Here is a 22,731-nt window from a genome sequence, read left to right on the forward strand (position 1 = left end):
AAGCCTGTCTGCAAAACAGAACAACACCTTTGAGATGGGGTGTTTATCTGGGCAGCGCACAGCCTCTGCAGCCCACAGGGGCCCCTCCTTCAAAGGCATTGCTGAACGGGCTCACCTGATGAAAGCCCGAACTGTGTATGCCTGACTTGATTTACGGGCAATGGCCAGCTCATTAGGCGCACTGGCCTGAGGAAGCCGGTCGACTGTGGGGACAAATGTTTGTGTAGCTCTATGGTGCCCACAGGGCTGTTTGCAGCTTGGGGGCTAAGTACAAAGGGGGCAGTGATAAGGGGCTCTGGAATCCACGCCTGGCTCCGGGAGTGCTAACTGCCCAGGAGATTGATATCTAGGGTGCAAAGGCTAAAAAAATTAGATTAATTTAGCTCAGCTGTGCTCACTGAAGGATTGGGTTGCAGCTGGTGCTGAAACATTAGCGATCAGGCCTCCGAGATCGGGGGCAAGTCTCAAGTTGGAAGGAAGGGAGTAAGATGGATTGCCTCTCAGCATGCCCGCTCCCCAGGAAAACGATAGCCTACCAAAGCAGCCCCAGCATTACAGACAATGCAGTGGAACACCAGTAAGAAAGTAAGCTATGCGTTCCTCAGGATATGGCGCTGGAGATGTGGGGGCACTGTCTTCTAATCCAGGGAAAGTCACTGGGGACAGACTATTTTAAAAATACTCTCAACTTAGTCTCTTCCTCCATGAAATAAGACTAAACAATAACAAATATTTTAAGGTAACCTGAAAAACAAGTAGAATGTTCTCCGAATTCTAGTATGTTGTTATAAGATATTAATTGCAGTATCCCTGATTGTATAATGATTATTTTTCTTTGGCCATGGCTCTTTATCTCCCAAGTTCATGTCCTTAGAAAATATCTTCACCTGTAAGTTTGCCTACAAAAATTTTCACACTCTCACTTTGGTTCCTAGGTGGAAAGTCTCGCAGACTTCAAATTCCACATCAAATGCAAGAAAGGAAACTCTTTTTTTTTTTCACCAGAAACTGGTTGCTCTGTGTTACTTTTTAAGGGAACAACTCCCATGTATACTCTTTAGTGAATTATCTGCTCTTTTCACATCTTTTGATAAGGTTCCTATTAAGTTACCATTTATTGAGCAATTACTATGTGCAAGGAACTGTGCAAATGCTTTATATAGTGAGAAGAATCATTGTCCCAATTTGTATACATTGTTTAAGAGTAATAAATAATGTCACTTCCTTTCTCTAGAGGGTCCAGGTTTGGGTGATAAATTTTATATGTAATTAATTCAGAGATTAGAGTATGTGTGCGTTATTAACTAAGTGGTCAACCAGTGGTGATAGAGGAGCTTTGATAAGGCCTAGACTATGAAATTGACCATGAAAAAAGTAAGAAGCAAAAACTAGGGGGAGAAAGGTCCTCTCTTCACAAAGTGTCTCATTCAGATTGTGAATGCCATCTTGGGGGTAGATTGAAGCTAGTACAAAAGAGATTGTGGGTTTTTAAAACAGAGAATTGTTACAAGTGTACCTCAAAGAAGGCAGGGTCTTTGGAGAATGCCATGTTGCGTGGTAGAATAAAGACTGATCTGGAAACTAGAAGACCAAGATCCTAGGCCCAGCTCATTCATGGACTAGTCCCATGATCCAAGGCAAATGACTTCTTCCTGAATGTTCATCATTTGGAAAACATAGACATCAAATGAGATAATATACAGGAAATTTCACTGAAAATTATAAAGCCTTAAACCCATGAAGAAATAATTTTCCCCAATTCTGTATCTCAGACAGGTTGTGACATGTTCCCGGGTGGTCTAGTGGCTAGGATCAGAAAGGTTGTGACATTTCCAAAGTCACACATATACTAAGTAATAAAGGAGAGAACCAACACTCATTCTCCCAGTCACCAGCTCAGTGCCTCTTCTGTCACGCACTCCACATCCCTGTAACTACTGGTAAAAGTCCAGGTCCTTAATGGAACTCAAAGTGAAATCAAGGAATAGCCACAAACCACTATTTAAATAGAGCCACAAAGTCAAACATTTACAGAGGGCAAAAATTAACATTCTTGGATCAAGTTCAGTGGCTAGCAAAAGGGTGTATAACCAGAACTGCTTTGACAGAAATTCATGGGATGATGGTCCAGGGATAATAGGAGGTACATTCTCTCTCAGAGAACAGGAATCATATTTAAGTGGCTCCAGATTCAACCAACACAGAAATATAAGAAGGAAGACTTCTGCCCAAAGGCCACTAGTGATAGCAAAAAAGAAGCCATTATTAACCTTTAAGCAAGCTGCGCCAGTAGAGTTTCGGTACAGAAATCAGACTTTGCGACAGTAGTATTAAACCCAAATGCTGCAAAGATGGGAAATTGCATAAGTGAATGAAATAGCCTGGGGAAAAGAGACAGCGAGCAGTGTTTGAACTGTGGCAAATTGGAAAGAATATGCCATTTCACTACTCAGCTTCAGTCAATTGTAGCCATATTGGAATGTATACCAGTGTGGTTTGACTTTACAATTTTTCAAGAAAAGACAGAAATTTGGATTTCTATGTGAATCCTCTAAATTTTTTTTAATGCTTACAATACATTAAAACACTATTCAGGCCAAAGAAAATGTGGGTCTCTGAGCATCATTTTGCAGCTTTTGCTCCTGAAGATGTAGAGGAAATAGAAGAGCATTAGAATTAAAAGATCAAGAAATAGAGCGTGGATTACCAAGGTTTGGAGTTGGGTGGGGAAGGAATAAGAATGGAAAGTTCCAGGAAGAGTGGTAGAGCCAAGTCCAGGTTGGTTTCCCCCAGTCATTCATGTCCACCTGTGACAATGCAGAAGCTACCTTACTTTCAACTTGAACGAGTCACTTTTGCAGTTAAGAAGTCTGACCAGTCAGCAAAGCCAGTCAGAAAAGCCAAGAGATGGCAGTGGGTATGGCAATAAGATAAAAAATGTTTTTTTATTCTATTTAGGCATGATTCTATTTAGGTAAGCCTTTCACTGAGTGCAAAGAGAAAAATGGAGCCCACCAAAGACTGACTAACATGTCACTGACCAAACTTACATATTGCTATTATTACTTGGTTACAGGGCTTGAGAAACAAGGCCAATATTCAGCGCTCTCATTTGATAACCAACATTTTATGTTCTCATTGTTTGCAGCTGAACCAAGTAGTGTACTATAACTACATTTCTCGTTTTGCTAATTTTTTTCCCCCTGGAGTTAATAGCTGCCTCTATTTTAATAGTTTTGGTGTTTTCTTTTTTATGACCCTATTACTAATTTATCCCCAAACCACTATTAGAACTCTAAAACTCCTCTTCTGTGGAATGGCCACTCTAGGTCTGCTGAGCAGTGGTGATCCTGGGACCTCATTGCACCATCAGGCTGGGACTTCCCTTTGCCTTTCTCCTACGTTGCACCTCCTAGGCCACACGTCTATCCTGCTGGCTGTAATTCACACAGTGGTGGAGCAGACCCTCTTCTTGAGAAAAGCTATAGTGTGGTCAATTTTTTTTATATTTGAAATGTATTTGTTTTCTTGTATTTGGTTAATAGTTTGGCTAGATATGGAAATCATTTCCCTTCAAGATTTTCAAGCCATTACTTGACTTTCTTCTACCTTCTGGTGCTGCTTTGAGAATTCTCTGCCATTCTGATCCTGACCCTTTTTTTTTGTTTTTTTGTTTTTTGTTTTTGTTTTTGGAGGAAGATTAGCCCTCAGCTAACTACTGCCAGTCCTCCTCTTTTTGCTGAGGAAGCCTGGCTCTGAGCTAACATCCGTACCCATCTTCCTCTAGTTTATACGTGGGACGCCTACCACAGCATGGCTGCCAAGCAGTGCCATGTCCGCACCCGGGATCCGAACCAGCGAACCCCGGGCCGCCGAGAAGCGGAACGTGCGAACTTAACCGCTGCGCCACCGGGCCGGCCCCTGATCCTGACCCTTTTTAATGTGATGTGCTTTATTTCTCTAGACGCAAATATGCATTATCTTTATGCCAATGTTCTAAATTTTCTAACTTCTAATTCATAAAGGCTGGTCCACATCATAAATTTTGGTCCAGTTTTGAAGATTGGCAAAAATAACAAGTCAAATTTGTCACTTGTTTCACTATGGATTGCAAAAAAGAAAAGAGGATTGGTTACAAAACAAAGAATTTTCGTTTATTATTTTGACTACTAAGTGTGCCCTTCAATCTAAGGACTTTGCTCCTTTAGTGCTAGGAAATCCTATTTTATTATTTTTTTGGTAATTCCTTCCCTCTGTTCTCTCTTTGTGAAACTCCTATTACTCAGATGACAGGTCACATGCTTTAATGCTCTAGTTTTAAAATTATTTTCTTCTTATTTTTTAGTCTTTTTAAAAAATTCTAGTTTCTGGATTTTCTTAGCTTTATCTTCTAAATCTTCTGTTGAATTATTCATTTCTACTATCAATTCTTCATTTCCAATAGTTCTTTCTTATCCTATGAATTATATATATATATTACAGACTATGTAATTATTTTATACACATATAGAGGTATGATATATAATATATAGTAGTATTGTGTTATATAATATAGATATTATCAGTTATATTAAATATGTAAGAAAGACTATTACTATGTTATAAAATATGTAATATATAAATGTATTATATAATATATAATGTAAAAAGATAGATAGACAGGTAGACAGATTATGCAAAATAGAAGCACATATTCCTCCAGCCCAGTGTTTATTTCTGGACTCATCTCCTACATCAGAGAGCATCCCCTTTTGGTCCATTTACTCCATTTTGTGTATTTTCAGCCAGAAGCCATTTTCGCTGGGTCCTGTCAGAATAGGGAAAGGATAGGCTTATTCATTGAGTTTGCTTTTCCTCAGATGTGGGGTATTAGTTAGGATTTTAGAGGGGTTTTGTCACTCACCACCACTGTTTCCAGGAGTAAGGGCAGAGCTTCACTCTGCTACAATGCTCTGCTCCTTCTGCGAGTTTTCTGTTTCTTTCTTTAGCCACCAGCATTTTCATTGTGGAAGGAGATCATGTAAAAACTGCAAGGCCTTGGACTCTTTGCTTTGCTTTGTTTGTTTTGGTTTCTTTGGGAGAGTATTGGGGTTAGAAGTTTCCGACAGGAAGCTTGAATCCACTAGCGTCATCTACAACTCTGTGGTACAAGTGCAATTAACAATCTTCTAATTCACCACTTTTGCCAGATTAAAAAAAGATATATATGATTGGCTTTTATTAAAATAGCGATCATAGGGCTGGCCCGGTGACATAGTGGTTAAGTTCGCGTGCTCCACTTTGGAGGCCCGGGGTTCACAGGTTCAGATCCAGGGTGCGAACCTACGCACCACCCATCTAGGACGTGCTGTGGCAGCGTTCCACATACAAAATAGAGGAAGACTGGCACAGATGCTGGGTTGGGGACAATCTTCCTCAAGCAAAAGGAGAAAGGCTGGCAACAGATGTTAGCTCAGGGCCCAATCTTCCTCACCAAAAAAAAAGAGATCATATCAGTAAAGAATAGATGATTTTTTTTCTTTCATTTTATCACTTTGAGCATAGGAAGAGCTTACACATTAGACTAGGGAGAAAAATCTAAAATCTATTATACTTTTCTATTAATAGTGTTAGGTAATGTGGCAAACTTATTTTTAATAGGTTGAATCTATGCATATATGTTGTGTATAAAATTTACAAAAAAATAAAAAGAAATATTCAACTTGTCTTAGTTATATTTAATAAAAAAGATATAAACTACAAATATAGTTAAGAAGGAAAATCTTTAAAGGCTAGACGAATGTTTTCTTCCTAAACTAGACTATGTCATTCCTGTCTAATGGTTTATAAGTATATGGTGGATTTTGAATTAAACTGTCCATTAATTAAATATACTCTTGGTTTTAAAAAAAAAAAGGTGTTTAGTCAGAAGCTGTGACGCCACATAAAGAAGAATGAGAAAGTTTTAAATTGCTTGTAACAGGCAGACTAAATGAAATCTTTAAAAAATGCTGTACCCTTAGAAGTGACCAGAAGTTCTTTCTGAATAACTCCATTGACTTCTGGTGTTTACTTTGGCTTTTAAATGCTGGCTTTCATTCTTTCAAAATGATGAGGACAAATGGGACGAGAAATATTATAGTCAGAAGGTAATTTTATTAATTAGAGTATTTACTTATCTAGACTGAACCAAGGAGTCTTTTGCCTCGAAATAGCATTTTTGAAATTACAAAACAAATAAAAGCTTAAAAAATAACTTTTTGTTTTTCAGATTTCCTAGAACATGAAGTCCCAGGATTGGAAGCATATATAACTAAGTAACCAATCTGATGCTTAAATTCCTTACTGCCAATTAATTGGAGATAATTTTCCAAATTCTTGGTAAAATTTATATTTTTCGGAAGACACATACTTGGAGGCATTCACAGGAAATATATGCATAAGTAAATATTACCTTGAGTACATATCCTTCTAGAACGATTTTGTTTTTCTGTGTTTTATGATTCATAGTGGTGGCTTGATTTTTATATATGCATATATATATTTATGGGCTGCACCTTGTCTGACTTTGGGGCTCCAGCCTGCCTGTCTGTCAAGAGTCTGCTGTGTTTCTCTCTAACAGTAGTTAACAAAGAAACGAAAATAAAGGATCACCTTGTAAACACACAGGTGAATTGCTTGACACCACTTCTAACAGGCTTTCCAGAGGAAATCACGTTGAATTCATATACATGTCTAGCTGCTACTTTAAAATAACAGTATTTCTCTGGAAATAGGTGAGGAACACTTTCCGATACCGATAGGTAGAGACACAAAAAACCAAAACACGTTTTGGGGAAAGAGAAAAATGTCCACTCAGCAAGTCCTGCTCTATCCCTAAGAGAGTGGACTGAGTGTTCTGGCAACCTCACAATTAAGCCTCTTCAAATTTATGAGGACTCCAAGGAAATACACTATATATATAGTGCGTTTTAATATACCTGTGGCTTTAATCTACTGTGGGGTATTGTCTTTGTGCAGAATTTGTTTTCCTTGCCTGCATAGCCGTGAGAAAAATACAAATTCAGAAAGTTCTTCAGAGTCAATATTGTGTGATTTTTATTACATGTGGAGGTAGATATGATTTCTGTAAGACTATATTTCCCATGTTAAAATATATATAAAATGGACATGAATATTTGATTGAAATTATTATACATAAATTCCCTTTGTTGGTAATATTCAGAAATGAATCTAATAAATAAAGTCAAAGGTATTTTACCGTGTTGTACAATCACTGTCACGTAGAAAAGGAGCTTGAGATTTAACTGTTTTCAAATAAGATTTGCTAAAAGTCTGTTATTATATGCTCCTCTTCCTCAGTCTCTGTTTCTTTTCTTTCCATGAAATTTAAGTTGTTTGATTAAGCTATGGGTGGACCTCTCCTTTTCAGTTGCCCACTTGCTGTTAACGTCTCTTCACAGATGTATGATTTCGTTTGGGAGATAAGAGCAAATGTAATGATCATTTGACTAACTAGTTCTTTTTTAAAGAGGGTATCAATACCTGGAATCAAATTTGATTTGGTTAATAATCTCTCTTCTCTATTTGATGATTAGATATTTTTATCATTCTTAATTTTCTTATCTATTACTGAGGTCTTTCCAATGATAACTTATATATCCTTGTGACTTCAAATGCTTTGCTTTCATCTAGTTAATATGTAAAATTTATAAAATTGTTGGTATTTATCTGATCTAATGATACAGGTGCTGTAAATGCAGTTTCTCTCATGTCAAACTGTCAAGGAGGCACATAAAACCTCTGACTCATGAATTTGTGCTTTGTGTCACAGGATGGCCAAGAGCCCTCCAGACCAAAATAATGTTATCAAAGATGTCCAAGGATCTGCAAATAAGAGGCAAGATTCCTCAGACAGGTGCACTGTCCTGTTTCTCTTGACCCACTTCTGCACCCCATCATGAGGTGTGGATTGTTAATGTGGTTGAAGGGGATTATGAATGGCACTGGAAGGAGGCATTAACTTCTATTGACATTAATATTGACTGGCAGGCATCATGACTTCCTTACTACCCCGTCTCCCTTGCGCAGCTCTGTAAATAGCTAACTGGCCATGGTGACCAAGGGGTGGGGATGTTGGTAATGGTAACATTAATTTAAACGTTAATTTAATTTAGACCATAGTCTTTTGCCCTGCAGGCCAAACCATTCCCTTCTAGGAGGAAGTTTGACAATGTGTTAGGAGCAAGCCTATCATCCAGTTGACCCACTCAGGAAAGTACAAGTCTCGGTGGGGCTGGGTTCATATGGGAGTGCCATATACTAAGAATCAAAATCAGGCTTGGGAACAAAGCATCGCTGGGACAGAAACTCGTGCTTGAAGACTAGGAAATAATTCAGGAGGCGAAGAACCCAGGAGCTTCCTATATTCCATAGGTACATAGCAACAGAATGGAATCTGACAGCTGAGAAAGGTACAAAGGTTCCCAGAAAGTCTTTCCTCTTTACTCTCTTGACAATCCCCATTCCCCCCTTCATAAGATGAGAGTTGTTAAGACAATTGAACAGGATTATGAAAGGACAATGGGAGGATGTTTTCATTTTTGTTTTTAATTTTACTAAATATCGCTTAAAATGTGCTCTCTTGAACAAGATTTAAAACATGCATAATCTGTCCTCAAGGACCGGGGATGGAAAAAAGGCCTGGGGTAACTCTGGCCCGAACGAGCAGCTGTAGCTCCTTTGTGTTGTCTACCTCAGAGCCAAGTGGAGGAGACACCGAGATATTGTGACTGTAAACCCAGAGGCTTATTCCACACTATATTTTTTCCAAAACTATAGCAGTAGCCTGGGAACCTATATAAGAATTTGATTTCTGGTCTTCCCATTCAACAATTTTGCTACATAACAAATAAGTACTGAATTCCAAGCTGATGGCCCTGCCCTGCCACCCTCTGAGTTATTGCTTAGTAACTAGCGTGGGCTTGTTCTGATCCAGCCACAGCAACCACCTTAGGCAAAGACTGTGCAGTCAGTGTGCCCCTTCCCCTTGCCTTGGTGGTCCATCTCTCCTCTTCTGATACCCCCAGCCATCATTATGCTGTCCTTGGTCCACGTAGATCTTCTTATCTCCATGTCACATGCAAGACGTCATCTTTTAATTTGGACTTTCACGGCTTCCTTCTCCAATAATATTTTATTTGTTCCATTTTCACCTCCTTTGGGGTCTTCTTCAAAGATAAATAATGGAGAAGAATGAAGCTCCCTGTAGCAATTAAACCTAAGACTTTGGACTCATTAGCGCGACTTTCTAAAGTGCTAAGCAGAAAGGCCATATTTAAGTCCAATACAAACACCTGTCCTTACATGCCCCAGCCCCCATTGCAGGAGGAGGAAATCGTGCTGGTGTGTTTAAAGGCTGAAAGTAAGGAAGGAAACCTTAATCCAAGTAAATTGAAAATAAATATTATTTTTCTCTAAGGCTGCACCAGCGTGAAAAATCTCCTTTCAAGAAACAGACTTCGCTATTAGTTCTCAATGCACCAAAAAGTCAGCAGTGGTAGCTCCGCCTCCTCTCCTCCCCCGAAAGAAGTAAGTGGATGCTTTTTCTCAGATTGTGAACTCAGCATTATTTAGAATCTCTTCTAAATGTCCAACATTCTAAGGCTCCAAATATTTAAGTTTCCAGCTCAAAAATAAATAGAGAGGGCTGGTTTTGAAAATCTTTTGGCAGCTTTGTTGGCCTAAATAAAAATTTTAGAAATCTTAATTCAATAATTCAAATCCTGTACGGTGTTTTCCTAGAAACACATCCCGATGCCTAAATGACATTTTAAAATGACTAGAAGGATGATTACAACCATTGGATCCAGAAACACAACGACTGTCAAACACTACGTACAACTGGCTTTGGCTTTCCTGAGTGAGCCCAGGAAATGTGTAGAAAGAAATATCTGAATGAAAAGGCATAAGTCATATAAGATTGATGTAGTTCTTGACTCTTTTCCAATGCATTTGGGAGGAGACAATGGACAAACCAAAAGCAGGCTGGCGATGGAATACTTCCCACACAGGGCATGTCCTTTGTCTCTAGTGACTCATCCTTCCTATCATTTCTTTTTTCTTATCAGCAAAAGTTGGGTACTTGCTTTCCAGTGTACTCACTTTGAGCATCACATGCGGGAAATAACCTTAATTAGCCTTCTCTGTAGATGTACTTTACTAAGTTCCTAAGCAGTCCTAGAGTAAGTCTTGCAGGAAGATCATTTCCTAACACAAGCCTGCGCAGCTTGCATCCTTAGGGCTGTCTGTGGCATTCACACTGGTGTTCTCCATCTCAACAGCAGTTGGCAGCTCGGCAAGTAGAGATCAAAATGTTTCCTTAGGGAGATTTGCCACATAAAACCACTGGAAATCTGTGAATTCTCCCTTTCCAGACATACTAGTAAACTTCCCCATATATGCTACTTGTTCCAGTTCTTTTTCCTTGCGCTCAATCGAAAACGTCAAGAATTAGTTAACTTTGGAAGTTCTTTGAGATTGGAGATTATGAGACAGATACTCCTTCTTTATTTGGGAAAATGGTAGTTTCTTTGCTTTTTGTTTAATAATAACCCATTTCTGACTGTAAAAGTAACACTGTCCCATGATTGAATATTAAAAAAAGGAAAACAACATCCCTCCACCCAAAGACGACTACAGATCATGGCACACTGAAAATAGGATTTTGAACCCTGTATATTGTACAAATATGTGAACATTTACTCACATCATTAAAAATAGTTTGCATAAATGATATTTAGTGGCCACATAATATTCCATTGTATGTTTCTCCTACTAGAACGAACCATATGAAATTGCCGACATTTAATCTTTTTAACCTACAAAAGATGGCGGTTTGACATGGTTTAACCTAGTAAAGTTTCCTTAAAGTTTGCTCCCCAGTTATTGGACATCATGTCTACCTTTTTAAAACTATTAAATAACTGACCTAGGAACATTTCTGAACATATTTACAGATCTTCCTCGACTTACAATGGAGTTACATCCTGATTTGCCCATCATACGTTGAAAATATCGTAAGTTTAAAATATATTTAATACACCTGACTTACTGAACATCCCAGCTTAGCCTAGCCTACCTAAAATGTGCTCAGAACACTTACTTTAGCCTTTGTTTTGTTGTTAGTGCTATTGAGTTGATTTCAACTCCTAGTAACCCTGTGTACCCTCTGCCTAGTCTTTTTGCATCATCCTTCACCTTTCGGGACTATATCAGACAATGCTTCGCTGCTGTTCGTGGGGTTTTCATAGCCATTTTTTTCAGAATTGGGTGGCCAGATACTTCCTCCTAGTCTACCTTAATCTGGAAGCTCCACAGTTGGGCAAAATCATCTCACACAAGGCCTATTTCACAATAAAGTATTGAATAGCTCATGTAATTTATTGAATACTGTACTAAAAGTGAAAAACAGAATGGTTGTATGGGGCCACCATGGTTGTAAGTGTATGGGTTGTTTACCCTCATGATCACGTGGCTGACTGGGAGCTGCCACTCACTGCCACGGCCCAGCATCACGAGAGAGTATCATACTGCACGTCACTACCCCAAGAAAAGGTCAAAATTTGAAAATATGGTTTTTGCTGAACGCGTATTGTTTTCACATCATCATAAATTCAAAAACTCTTAAGTCGAACCATCATTAAGTCAGGGACTGTCTGTATATCGGTTCACGTATTTAATTATTTCCTCAGAATAATTTCCAAAAAATGAAAGAATTGATTCAGGAGGTATGAAAAACATAGAGGCTCTTAACACTTATTGTGAAATTCCTTGCAAAGAGATTGTAGCAACGTATGTTCTTCTTGATCATATACAATTTTCCCCATCCTCAGAAAAATTGAGAATTACAATATTTTTTATCTTTGCCAATCCTATCAGTAAATATTATGTACCATTTTATTTAACCAATATGTCTATAATTAGTATAATTCATATTTACTCCAATTTTAGTTCAAGATTAAAAAAATGTCATTTGCAAATATATGAAATTGGTTGAGAGGCAGAGCCTAAAACCTAAAATGGAATTGGGTTTAATGTCACGATATTGAATTACTCTCCCATTACCCCAGAACTCTGATGACAGAGTGTCTTTGGTAAAGTATGGGAGACTATAGTGATGAAAATTTAATTGATGCTATCTTTGATTTAATATGAGAAGGATGTCAAATTTCCCACTGCAAGTAATTCATTTGTATATAAAATATATTTGTGCATTTGCCATATTTCTTCAGCAGAGGAGATTTTTGTTTGTTTTGTTATGAAACCTCATTTAAAATATATTTTCCTTTCCTATCCTTCAAAGTCATTTTAACAGTCAAATAAATTTAGAGCATAGCTCAATTGTGAAATGAGCTGATTCATTGAAAAGATAAATAAACATAATAAACACTCCAGTCAGATTGATCGAGGCAAAAATGATAGAAGACACAAATTACCAATATGAGCTATTAAAAGAGAAGGAATCACCATGAATCCTGCAGATATTAAAAGGATAATAAGAAAGTATTATGAAGTACTTTTGCCAATACATTTGACAACATAGATGAAGTAAAGTCTTAGAAAGCACAGACTATAAAGCAACCAAGAAAAATTAGAAAATCTGAAGAGTTCTATATCTATTAAAGAAACTGTAGGAACAAATCTTCCCACATTAAATCTGTACTGTATACTGTACATCAGATATAATACAATAGGGGCCGGCCCCTTGGCCAAGTGGTTAAGTTCGCGCGCTGCGCGACGGCGACCCAGGGTTTCGCTGGTTCGGATCCTGGGCGCCGACATGACACCCCTTCTCAGGCCACGTTGAGGCGGCGTCCCATGTACCACAACTAGAAGGACCCACAACTAAATATACAACTATATACTGGGGTGATTTGGGGAGAAAAAGCAGAAGGAAAAAAAAGATTGGCAACAGTTGTTAGCTCAGGTGCCAATATTTAAGAAAAATAATAATAATAATAATACAATAAACAAACAAAAACTCCTGGCCCAGATGACTTCACTGATGAGTTCTCCCAAACATTTAAGAAAAAAAAATCTACACAAACTTTTCCAGAAATTAGAAGGGAAGGGAACAGTTCTCAACTCATTTTTGAGGCCAATATTACCTGATACCAAAACCATAGACATTACAAGAAAATAAACTATAAACCAATATCCCTCAAGAACATAGACAAGAAAAGCCTTAACACTGTCCCAGCAAATTGAAACCATCAATATGTAAAATAAATAATCCATCATGAACAAGGAGAGTTTATTCAGGAATGTAAGATGACTTCAACTTTCAAAAATTAATCAACGTATTCTTCATATCAACATCCTGAAAGAGAAAATAATATGATGATCTCCTTAGATGCAGAAAAAGCAAAATTCAACACTGATTTATGATTTTAAAAAATAAATAAATCTCCCAATAAACTAGAAGAAGCAAACTTTCTCAACCCAATCAAGGACATCTACAAAAAATCTGCAGCTAACACTACATGTGATGGTGAAATGCCAATTTCTTTCACTCTCCAAGATAAGGAATGAGGCAAAAATGTCCATTCTTAGCCCCTGTATTTAACATTGATTTCCGCCAGCCACTGCAATTAGATAAGTTAAAAATAAATAAAAGACATAACAAGTTGCAAAAGGAAAAGATAAAATTGTCTTTATTCACAGACAACGTGATTGTCCATATAGAAAATCTAAAAAAAAAAATCTTAACAGGCATTTGACCTTGAATTTGGCAAGGTCAAAGAATACAAGGCCAATACATAAAATCAGTTGTATTTCTATAATCTAGCAAAAAACAATTGTGGCATGATCTAACTTATGTGTGTGTTTTGTGTGTGTGTTTGTGAGGAAGATTGGCCCTGAGCTAACATCTGTTGCCAATCCTCCTCATTTTGCTTGAGGAAGATTATCGCTGAGCTAACATCTGTGCCAGTCGTCCTCTATTTCATGTGGGATGCCACCACTAAGCTAGGTCCACCCCCAGGATCTGAACCTGCAAAGCTCGGGCTGCTGATGCGAAGTGAGTGAACTTAACTGCTATTCCACCAGGCTGGCCCCACTGTGTGTGTGTTTTTAATCACTGCAGTTTAATGGGAATTGTGGCAGGTAGGGGTAATGGGGTACTTAGAAGAAGAGCATTTGGAGAACTTCAGTGTTTCCACGTGTGGCAATGACCAGTTGGCCTAGAGTGATGGTGGAGTTTGAGAGTAGATTGACTCCAGAAATAGGAAAAAAAAAAATGTTATTTTATCTTAGAGGCTAAGGAAAGAAAGGCATCAAAAAGAACCTTTTCTGAAAAATCTTCTCTAAAAATCATTATTTGATGAATTGGAATATAATCTCAAAAATAGGAGCAATTGTAATGAGACAGTCAGTTAAGTGAATAAGGATAAGTAAATGAAAGTAATTTAAACATCAGCAATGACGTCATGCCGCTCGTGCCTTTTTCAAAAGAAAATGGAAATTGAAAATTTTGTTTAATGCTTCTACTCCTTGCCCTGAATTCGACTTTCTGTGATAATAATTTTAGTAATGCTACTTTATTTTTTCTTTAATTTACAACTTTTAAATCTCCTTTTCAAGTTTTCTTTTGTGTTCTATTTTGTTGCTGTATTTATAACTTTAGAAAATATTTAGAATAGGCACAGAAATAGTTTTGAAGGGAAACAAAGGACCTTATTTTGATTATTAGATAAATATAGAAAAAACATTAAACAAAATGTTAGCAGCGATCATCTGTGAGTTTTTGGATTTCAGAAACAGTTTTCATACCTCTTTGTATTAACTAAATAGTTCAACATGAACATGTATTACTTTTATCATTTAAAATATGTTATAAAGTATTATTGCAGTTTAAAACAAGGAGACACTATTTTCCACCTGTCCTATTTTCTTGTTTATTGATCAATTGTTTCCTCCTTTTGAGCTGTCTACTGTGATAGTTTTCCCTTTTTCTACCGGATTGTCAGCCTTTTTCAGACTTATTTGAAGCCACTCTCTCCAGAGTATGTTTATTGCCTCTTTTCTGTTATACATGTTGTTTATATTTTCTTCCAGTTTATCATTTTGTTTTAATTTTATTCACATCATTAGCTATATAAAAGTTTTAATTTATATTTAGTAAAATCTGTCAGTCCTTTCCTATGTGTCTTATTGGTTCATATCAAATATTATTTTAATCGTGAAAAAATGATAATAAATGCACAGCATTAGACAATTGGCTACATAAATTGTAATATAGCCACCTGATTTAAAAGCCATGCAGTAAACAAGAACCATTTAAAACATTAAAAGTATTTATAATTTCTTGATAAGTAATATAATAAATGCAAACAATACAATATGATTCTACTTTTTTAATATACATGCATGTAGATAAACACTTAGGAAACAAAGACCAAAAATGCATAAATAATAATTATCTTTATTTGGTGTAATTGTAGATGACGTATTTCCTTCTTTATGCTTTTCTGCACTTTTCAGTTTTGCTCCTTACAATGTATATAAAAGTGGCTTTTAAAATAAGAAAAAATCTAGAAGAGTTATTTAAAAATAAAAGCAAGAACGTGTATGAAAGTGATCATAACGAAGTGGCATAGAAAATTAAATTACTAAATGGAAAAGTGAGGATTAAAGTTGCTCAGATGTTTCTCAAGATCTGAGAAACATAAACCTAAAGTGTGGTAGTGCCCTTGACAAATAAAGGGTGTGGGAGGAGGCCAATGTGAGGAAAACTGGAAGAGTTCCATGTTAGAAAGGCTATTTCTGTTGACAGTGCACAGTCCACATATAAGTCATTTTGCAATGTGGGAGTGGAATTCAAGGTGAGAGACACAGACATAGAAAGGCATGCGAAAAGAAGTAAAATGTGGAAATCCTGAGAATAGAGGATTCTCTGAGGAGATATATCAAGAGAAGAAATCTGAGGGCTAATCCTTAGGAAAGAGTCACATTGGAGGAATAGAAAGAGCACCTGACAAAGGAGACAGCGCAGAGGAAGGAGAAGCTGATGACACAGACCTGAGTTTTCCGTTTTGTGCATAATGGAGACAAAGAAGTTTCACTGAGCACATGAATATGCTGCCATGGTCAAGAATGTGATTTTAGGGGCCGGCCTGGTGTCATAGTGGTTAAGTTCATGCACTCTGCTTCAGTGGCCCAGGGTTCACGGGTTCAGATCCTGGACGTGGACCTACGCACTGCTCATCAGGCCAGGCTGTGGCAGGAGTCCCACATACAAAACAGAGGAAGATGGGCACTGATGTTAGCTCAGGGACAAACTTCCTCACCAAAAAGAAAAAAGAATATGATTTTATATCTACTCTCCTGTTTCTGAGTGGTAATAAATATGCCAGAGTGCCCCTGTCACCTTTCGCCCTAAAGGTCCCCCACCTGGACTTATTTTTCTCCCCCCACCTCCATTCCTACAACCAATACTTGTGTATCATCCAAATCCAGAATAACAGAAGGGCTCTGGAGAAGGAGATCAGGAGATCTGGATAATGAGGTGATGCTGGGGCAGTGAAGTTCTGTGTTTAGAGAAGGAAAGGAGCCACATTTTCTCTTGTCTCCTGGCACCCCAATAGAAGGAGCAGGATTTCTCAACTCCCTGGGCCTGATTCTGTAGAGAAGAGGACTGAGAAGGAAGAGGAAAGAATCTAAGCGATGACAGAGAGAGACTGAGTTGCCCGTCACTTAGAAGAGTATGGAAGAAAGATCTGTCCTTAGAAGACCCATGTCATCTGCCACAGCCGAAAGTCCTTTCAGAGATCTTTAGTGGGAGAAAAGAGAATCACTTCCCCCTTGCCTAGAACACTCATCAAGAGAAACGCCAGGCGTTGCTGGGCAGCTCTATATGGGCTTGCCAAGGCCAACCCCTGCGCTACCCCAAGGGCTAGGACCTGAGTGACCAGTAAGTCTGGGGAGACAGGGACTGGTCAAAGAGCTCTCCTCCTGTCAACACAGACGTCTGGATGTTTTTATTTTGTTTGTGTTGTTTTCTCTCCCCGTAAAGATGACAGGGATAAACAAGGGCTTTTTTCTTTATTAGGAAGTTAGGAAAAGATTAAGCTCTCTGATGGAGAAAGAGATGCAGTCAAAAGATTTAGAAAAGTTAAAAAAAATACTAGCTGAAGAGCTAAAGAAAGAAGAATAGAACTGAAAACAAATTTTAACTTTTCTCAAATGAGATTTATGAAAGAAAAATTTGTTTTACAATTCAATATATATCTGCCCCAAAGATGACGTGATAACAAACCATCATCTGATTGGATAAATTATCATTGGTTTTCCTGGGGACAGAGCAAAGGAGTCAAGGGTCAGCCCCTTGGATACCACTTAGGGACATTGAAAGCAAAGCAAAACCCTCAGTGCGAATAATTGGAACGCCAGCCTCCTTAGGAAAGGAGGGCTCATACATTTTTTCCCTTAAATCCAAAACGAAAAACAAATATTAAAAATGGACAGAAATTTGATTTTTTTAACTACAGTTGCTCTTGGAAACAAGTAACAAGGACAGTTTGTTCATCGCAGAGGGCCTAGTAAATTTAAGGCACCAAATGTGTAATTGGAAGTTTGTTATCATTTGGAAAGATCCTTCTTTATAAAAGTGTGGGCATCCGCCATTAGTAGGTTGGTGTCAAGCAAACAGCCAAGGCAAATAGCGATTGCTTACTGTTTGGCGTGAAGGTGGTGGGGCCATCAAAACATTTTTCAGAGAAGTTCAGAGCCCTGAGGAATGCCTGCGAGGAGGAAAGAGGGCAGGGCGGTTGGGAGGGAGGGTGGCGGAGCCATAATGGAACTGTGGAAAGAATGCCAGTACGCATATTGGGATTGAGGACAGAGAAGTTGTACGACTCTTGAATATAAATAAAAAAGACAAGTATTTCTTAAGAGGACATTGATATAGGAGTTGACTTACAAACATAAAAATGGGTAATATTTATTATGTACTTGATATGTACCAGATAACATACTAAGCACATTAAATGTCACCTTGAATTCTCGAAACAACTCAATTTTATTGATGAAAATGATGATTCTTAGTGAAATAGAGTAGGGCACCCATATCACATAAGAGGCAGAACCAACAATTCGACCCACCTCAGTCTGACTTCAATAGAAAGAGTTTTGTTTGTCTCAATCCGGTTTTTATTTTTATTTTATTTATTTATTTATTTTCATGAGGAAGATTGGCTCTGAGCTAACATCTATGTCGGCCTTCCTCTGTTCTGTATTTGGGATGCCGCTGCAGCACGGCTTGATAAGCAGTGCTGTGTCTGCACCTGGGATCCAAATGTGTGAACCCCGGGCCGCCGAAGTGGAGCGCGTGAACTTAACCACTATGCCACCAGACAAGCCCCCTCGATTTTGTTTTTGTTTTTTGAGATACAGTGAGAGGTGCTTCCTTATCCTTCTTCTTTTTAGAAATCACCAAGAATAAGAGGATTCAGTCAAAATTTCTGAGACAATCTCCTCTGGCTGAGCAAGAGGTGGTCCAAAAGCTTCTGCTTCTTTTGAGTTGCACTTATGGTGTTGCTTTTTCTCACAGTCGACAGTGGAAGCAACAACGGGTAGGTGTGCTCCAGGATGTGTGGTTTCAGTGGATGCTCCTAATGCAAGCAAAGAAGGGACTGTAAATAAAGCAGACGTGCAGATGCTACTACTGTGAGAAGCGCTGGGTCTTTTCCCTAATGCTCAGTGAATCCCCATGACTCCAGGACACTCTTGACTTCCAGCCAATACATCACAGTCTTCCCCTGCAATGGCTACAGAGAGAGGTTAAAAAAAATAGCCCACAAGAGTGCTCTTTCCTTCTCTCTCTGCTCCTTCAGCTCCAAGAATAGACTCATTGACGAAGTGTGTCTCTGTGTGTCTGTCTGTTACCCCATGATGCATGCTGCTTCTTATCCTGTTCTTGGGCCTTTCCTAGAAACGACCTCAGGCAGAGAACTGAAAATTAAGCAGAAGGAGAAGGGACTAAAGCTACTTCCCAAGAATAGTTTCAACAATAATTACGGCAGTGACGAACGTGCTGTCTGGGGAAATGTTTGGGAACCTTCAACCCCTTGCGCACAGGCACACAGTTAGTGAGGGGCGTGCAGCCCATTCACGGGCTGTCTGATTCTGACAGCTGAGTTCTTACACAGGGCATCATCCTAAGCTCAAAAATGTCAGTTGGAAAGGAAGAAATCAGCATAGCGTTATGTGCAGAGCGAGTGCCTATATCGATGAGAATCGGAAAGAGAGCCTCTCCATGCTTCTCCACCTGCTCCGTGTCCAGGACACTGACCTGTCTCACCTGCTGCAGCTCCTATCTCTTTCTGCACCTGATGCTCTCCATCAGGGTTCCAGTAACTCTCCTGTGTCCCTTCAGGCTGGGGTGGAAATGCTCCCCACCCTGCATGGCTGCTATGGCTTCCCTGCGTGCTGCCCACACCTTGAACATCATTTCTTCATTAAACTCTCCTATGTTACCCATTTTAAGGCTTCCACCTGTTTCTTGCCAATACCCTGACTGATTCACACTTACAATATTACATTACAAATAGAAAATCTACATTGCACCTACATTCTGACTGTCAAGAATTTCTATACCCCGCAAATACTATAAAGGTCCTCCCTCCCTCCATAAAACTTCCCCTCCCACTCTGTCCTTTCTCCAGCAGATGCCACACACTCCACACTTCACACTCACAGCTTTGTTTTCTGCTCTTCCTTCTGTGGCTCTCGATCCATATGGTGATGCCCCTAACCCTCCGTCTCCCACCTCACTCCCACCGTTATGTACCACCTTCACTCCTTACTCCCAGGACTGCTTAGAGAACCATCCGCATGGACTCATTCCTGTCGCATCTCTGTCGGCTGCAGGAGCTGCCTTAGAGGGTGTTTTAGTCTGTTGGTGCCTCCAAAGGACTTCATTCCCCTAGTCCTGTCAAATCAGAATGACTCTACCCTTAAAGTCCAAGTGGCATTCTACTTCGTCTACAGAGCCTTTATTACAGAAACGAGGGCCATTTCCATGAAACATCAGATTCTTTCACACTACTTACCTCTATCCAACCAAATAGTCTTCTCCAGCTCCTCATGCATGTTTCAAATTTTTACTCTTGAATGAGTCCTAAATATGAATACAGAAATGTCCATTGCTTATATAGCTCCCTACATAGTTATCTGTTCTTGGGATAGCCACACCTTTTTTACGTGTACATTGTCACTGACAATGGATCCTCAGTGTCTGTTTCTGGGACTGCTGGTCAGAGGAGGGGGAAATACATAGTTATGGTTTCTCTTCTCTCTCATTCTCTGTCTTATTAAAAGTGAGTCCCTAAAAGTGTCTCACTAGGTTCAATTTTCAATACCTAGGTCATTCAAATGCTCATTGTGCATTTGAATTCAGCATGGAATGTGTAATAACAGGAAAGAGAAATATACACACTCTCTGTGCTTACCATGGCAGCGTGTCATGCGGCTTGGGAAGGTATGTCTGGGAGTATCATATGGCTGTTACTCAACCTGGACACAGAGAGCTTTGTATGGCGTCCCTCACTGTCCAGCCCCAAATAGCAGACATTCAGCTGAGCTGGCTCACGTCGACTAGGAGAAGTTTCAATCTAATTCGTGAAATATTTTTTCAAGGGCAAAATATTCATTTTTTTCCCAAAAAAATTCAATCACTCCTTTATCCTAACCTCCAATCCAAGATCATCTTTTGCTTTGTGGCACCCAAGTTTACACCCTGAATTTAGCAACTCAACTTCTTTAGTTCTCACAGCGCATAGGAATGCCTGGGGTATTCATCTTTAAATATATTCTCATGTTATAATTAGCTACCACTAACTCAATGTTTACAAATGCTACAAAAGCCCCATGAAGAGGGTACTGTTATTATGCACATTTTATAGATCTCAAAAACAGGGCTTAAAGTGTTGAAGAAACTTGCCTAAGTTCGCACAGTTAATATGTGGGGATCTTGAATTCCAAGACTATCTAATTCCAGGTACCAACTTCTTTACCACCACACTATACTAGCCTGTTAGAGTAGACAGTGTTGAGTGTTTTTAGTGAAATGCAAAACCAAGACAATTTATTCCAAAAGTGCTTTTAAGGCTCTTATTTTTCTAAGAAAGTCACCAAGAAAGCTATACCACATAGCAATGGGATGGATTCATGTGCCAAGGACAGTACTTGTCTCATTTCAAGACAAGGATAAGCAGAAAATTCTTGGAATAGTTTGTGGATCTTTAGCCAGGAATAGCAAATCTCCCCTGTCTGCTTCATATCAGAGGGGATGGGGAGCTGCCCTGCCTCAGGGATCGTGTACCCCAAAAGATTTTCAGTACTAAGGATTTTCTTTGATAGAGTCAATTTCCAACAATTTCAAATGCTTAACCAAACTTCTGACTTGTCAAACTTTATTGATGAGTTCTGTCAAGTTAAACTGGTCTGGGTGAAGGGAAAAGTCATCAAAGCCAGTGAGAGGAGTCACTTGAAAAATGACAATGGCTGGGAGGCTGCAAATGAGAAAAGCTTGCAACATGTGTGACTTTTGGGATCATTGACTGGTCCTCGCAAGTTTCTCTTAGAAGAACACAGTCACAGCCCCAAGGAAAAGAACCCAAACGTAATACCCACAACAGAATTTAAATTGCTCTAAAATTTTGTTCTAACTACCAGGGCGTAGGAACCAGACCCCATCCACCTCACATCCCCCAGAAAAGGGTATTTGTGTCCCGCAGTTTTGCAACTTGTGAGGTTCTTTCCTTTGCCTAAAAATGTGAGAGAAATAAATTTGGAGGCCGTGTGGTTAACCCCCGGCACTTCCTGTTTTGTACAAATGCGGCTATGGATTTCTCTAAAAAATCAATTGAAACCATTTCACCACATGCTTTATCATGACAACTTGGGGAACAGCAAAAACAGCTATCAAGAGGTCCTAAATCTTCATTCTAGTTACTTATGTCTATAAGCCAGCTATTTTAACTGACACTGAATAAACAATTTCACCCTGTGAAATTTCGCCATGGACCACCCAGCCTCTTCCCACTAGTATGTATAATCACATGGATCTGTTGTATACAAATGATGATGATCCTTCAGAGCCAAAAAAGATGCTGCCCATGGTGTTGTCTGCATATAAGTATGACTGGATGCTCCAAAGCAGTGCTCTCCTCCCTCAGGGAATGTGAGCATCCTGGACCGATGTGGCCACACTGGAGCCTTTTGGGGGGCCTGTCTATGGTGGCTTTTATTCCTTAACACCTCATAGTTTAGTCTTTAGGCCATTAGCTAAGCTTCATTTTGTAGAGCTTGTCTACTTAAATAGCTATGATGAATCATGTCCCTCCCATATCCGCTAATACACCTTTAAGCCTCAGAGAACCTAGACAATCACAGCCCCTTCTACACTCTAAGGCCCAGACTTAGACTTTAGGTGAAACCAGCCCTGCTACTGCTGATGGAAACAGGGCTTGGAGGACAAAGCAAAGTAGCCTTATACATGCCTGCAGATGCTAGAAATAAGAAAGGCCGTATCTCCCAGCTGGCTCACATGCTGCCATCCCTGGGTGTTCCATATCAAAGGCAGGAAAACCAAATCACATCCTGTATTTGGAGAAGTATAAACACCAAGTGAACACAAAATTGCTGGATCGCTCAAGGTCAGGCTGCTGTTGCAAGTGATGTAGTTACTCT

At 39.1% G+C, this 22,731-nt stretch overlaps 1 long non-coding RNA gene across 1 annotated transcript; it reads left to right on the plus strand.

Annotated features, from left to right (window-relative positions):
- Nucleotides 1-8,413: 8,413 nt before the first annotated feature.
- On the plus strand, nt 8,414-11,129 carry LOC139084150 (uncharacterized). Its single transcript, XR_011541503.1, has 3 exons — nt 8,414-8,453; nt 9,461-9,570; nt 10,998-11,129. It is a non-coding gene; the product is annotated as an uncharacterized lncRNA (long non-coding RNA).
- Nucleotides 11,130-22,731: the final 11,602 nt, after the last annotated feature.

This window comes from Equus przewalskii, chromosome 1 (genome assembly GCF_037783145.1).
Source record: "Equus przewalskii isolate Varuska chromosome 1, EquPr2, whole genome shotgun sequence".
Taxonomy (NCBI): Eukaryota; Metazoa; Chordata; class Mammalia; order Perissodactyla; family Equidae; genus Equus; species Equus przewalskii.